This window comes from Zea mays, chromosome 9, assembly GCF_902167145.1.
Source record: "Zea mays cultivar B73 chromosome 9, Zm-B73-REFERENCE-NAM-5.0, whole genome shotgun sequence".
Lineage (NCBI taxonomy): Eukaryota > Viridiplantae > Streptophyta > Magnoliopsida > Poales > Poaceae > Zea > Zea mays.
Genome location: NC_050104.1, coordinates 151,579,443 through 151,582,800, shown reverse-complemented (window position 1 = coordinate 151,582,800; position 3,358 = coordinate 151,579,443). Strand labels below are relative to the sequence as shown.

The window sequence follows — 3,358 nt, the reverse complement described above, 5'->3', positions numbered from 1 at the left end:
CTATACATAAATACCTATATCTAACACATATTTTATTTTTTTGTATGTACAAATTTGTCACCTCTTCAAATATTTTACACATATTTTATTTTTGAGGGGAGAGAAACTGTATATAGAGGATGAATAGATATCTTTATATTTAGAGAACAGAACTGGAGGAGAAAGAGAAGGAAATCTCTAAATTTATAGACGAGCCTTTGTAGGCTCTTGCTGATGCTAGTCTTATTAAATCTGTTCTTTCAAAGGGGTCACCAAATCTGTTTCTACCAAAAAAACATTTTTTTCTCGTATAAATTTAAAAATAGTTTCTCTACTTTTGTGTCTTTACAACTTCGCAAAATTTACCCACCTGCCATTCTTACGTCTTACCCTTTCGTTTGTTTTCTCCGTTGACCGATACCGGAGTTCACCTCTCTGCGTTTGGCTAGGGTTCCATGTTTGGCTATCATGGTTCAGCTTTTTTCTGACCAGCTTTTCTGAAAATCTGGCTGTGGAGAGAATCTGGCTGTGAGAAGAATCTGAGTATTGTGTGGATTACGTGCGGAGGAAAATGAAGTGGTCCAAAGGGTTCAGGATCTAGAAAGCAACAGCTTCCTACTATCATGACGATTCGACCGATTTTGTGTTCACGTTGATTTTGGACAGTTTTTACCCAAACGATTCTTATAGAAGCTGGCTGAAAAGTTGGGGTGTTTGACGACCTGCAGCAGCTTTTGGTGGCCAGAAGCTGGAAAAAGCCCAAACAAACAGGGGCTCTTCTGATGATCAAAATCTGATTTTAATAGAAAACATTTAGGGTCATAGAGAGTGAAGTATTTTTGTAGCTTTTAGATAATACCATGGTTCATAGAAATATTGGAGTACTTTATGCTGAGATATTTGGTTATTTTTCTAAAAACTATGTTTTTAAAGTTATAGTGTTCTAGATAATATGTTATTTTTGGAGTATTGAAAAATTCGCTTCAATCTATTTTTTATCTCATGGTTCCTTTTTTTTCTAAATACTATAATTTATAATATTGTATCCAAATAATATTTTTGAAAACTATGTTTTTTGGAGTTAAACAAAATTACGATATTATTGCAGGTATGGTATCGTAAAATTATGGTTTTTTGCTCAGCTATGTCCTTTCAGTGCTTAGAATAGAGGGACACAGCTGAGAAAAAAACACGACTAAAAATATAGGTGAGCACACTAACCAAACTGAGGACACTAATTTAAAAAACCTTAAAAAATCGTTGCCAAACAGCCCCAAACAAACAGAACTTGCCTGCTCCCGTCTCGGGATCTCAATCTCGTCTATAGTAGGCACAAGAAAGGCGATGCCTGTCTCGGTCGAAGGAACATATGGAACAGCATGTGCGTCGCGGCACATGCGTGGCGGAGCTAGCCCGTCCGTCGCGGCGGCCGGCCGGGGGCGGAGCTTGCCTGTGCGCAGACCCCGGCACGGCGGAGCTGGCCGGCGCGATCGAGGAAGAGATGCCACGTGCAGCCCGCGACGCGCCGGAGCTCGACCGTGTCGCTCGCGGGCCTCGCGGCGGCCGGGGCGAGCAACACCGTCTCGCGCGCCCCAATACCAGATTTCACAAGCGCCGGCGCGGAATCCACATGCATCATCGAGTCGAGGAGATGACTCCTACAACGCTTGCCGAGCCGGCGATTCGGCCTCGGAGTACGGGCCCTCGCCGTCGCCTCGCGAGGCGACCGCCTCCAAAGCCAAGTGTGTGTGTGTGTTTTGCAAAAATAGCAACAGAGGTGTGGGGAGGAGAGTAGGAGACTGGAGACGGCGTTGTATTGGTGCCGTTTGGTTCAGCTTCTGTGCGGCTTCTGGCCGCCAGAAGCTGAAGCTGGAACCAAACGGCAAAATTTTCGCGCGGCTTCTGCGCGAAGCGCTTGGGTAAGAAGCCGACCGCCCACGGTCCTCGCGAAGCCGCGCTCACTTGGCTTCGGATAGAAGCCCCCGCTCACTTCGCTAGGGTTCTACCCCCGCAACGCACCGCCGCCGCCGCCAAGCCACCGGACCGCCGGTCCGCACCCAACGCACCGCCGCCGGACCCTCTCCTCGCCGCATCTCGTCGTCTTCGCAGGTACGGACTACCTCCTTCGCGACTCGTCCATCCCCACCGTCTTCTCCTCCCACTGTCGCGTTTCCTTCACCGTTTCCTGTGTCGCTATGGTTGCCGCAGTGACACCGGCGCCCTTGGTCCGTCGTGCAGGTTCCTCCGGTCCCCCACCATCGCGTTGGCATCTTCGCAGGTACGGACTACCTCGCCTCGATCCCGAGCCACCCCGCTCCCTCCTTTACTGTTGCTAGGGTTGGGCCTCGATCCCGACCCACGCCGCCCCCTCCTCTCCAGTTACTTCACTTCATCTTCAAGGGTATGGAATGTCGTAGTAACAGAGAATTTTTGTGCGTTGTCGCCTTCAGATTTCCGTATCAACTCGAGTTGTTCGTCTTCGGTTCCAAGATCAAGTGCAACCAAGGTAATTTCATACACAATTTGTTGCGCACTTTACTGTCCATATGGGCAGAACCAATTTATATATGTGCTGTCATTTGTACATGTTACTTGGAGAGACGAGAGCTGGGATGGTCATATGTTTATTGTTACCTAGGGATACCATTGTTCTTTTGTATAAGTATTATATGTGCAGTGATTACTTCTACGTTTGTTTGTCACAACCTGTATGTTCACGGTTCAGTTCATTCTCTGTTTGTTACTACCTGTATGTTACTAGCTTCAACCAAAGTTTGTCCATGTTAGCACGCAATTCATGTCACTACATGGAACTTAGTAGATTGTCCCCTTCTGTAGTAAACTAACCACCTAAATCCACATCAGATGGATTCAGCAGACTCCATAGCCGACAAGACAATTGGAAGGATGCAAGAGATTGCGGACAAGCTATTTTCCGTAGCCCGGGAAACAATCCGTCCAGGACGCGGGTTGACCTCATTTGACGCCACCAAACTTCGTGTAGCATTGGAGGACATAGCTTGCATGCTTGAGCAAGACTCTCTGCTGTTGCAAGAGAATTTGGACAACGTGAACAACGTTAACAACCCGGGTGACAGCAGCTACGAACCGTCAGCCTTGTCCTCACCACCCCCAGCTGACGACTACCTTACTCCAGATTGGGACTTTGCGGAGCACTTTGAAAACTTCTGGGGTCTAGAATATGACTCGGACCAGATGCCTTCGTTTAGTGACAATGAGGTTTAACTTAGACCATGGTGAACCTTTGAATAAGATGGTAGTTTAACAGGGATAGATCAGCCTTTTGCTTAATGAGCAGTTATATACTGTTCCCTGTGCTTTTGTGTCCAACAGCACTTCAATTTCTTCAGTCTATATA

The 3,358-nt window shown here is 46.9% G+C and overlaps 1 long non-coding RNA gene across 1 annotated transcript; it reads left to right on the top strand.

The window, feature by feature from the left end:
* The first annotated feature begins 982 nt into the window (after positions 1–982).
* On the top strand, positions 983–2,841 carry LOC103639409 (uncharacterized). Its single transcript, XR_002265024.1, has 3 exons — positions 983–2,088; positions 2,188–2,257; positions 2,430–2,841. It is a non-coding gene; the product is annotated as an uncharacterized lncRNA (long non-coding RNA).
* Positions 2,842–3,358: the final 517 nt, after the last annotated feature.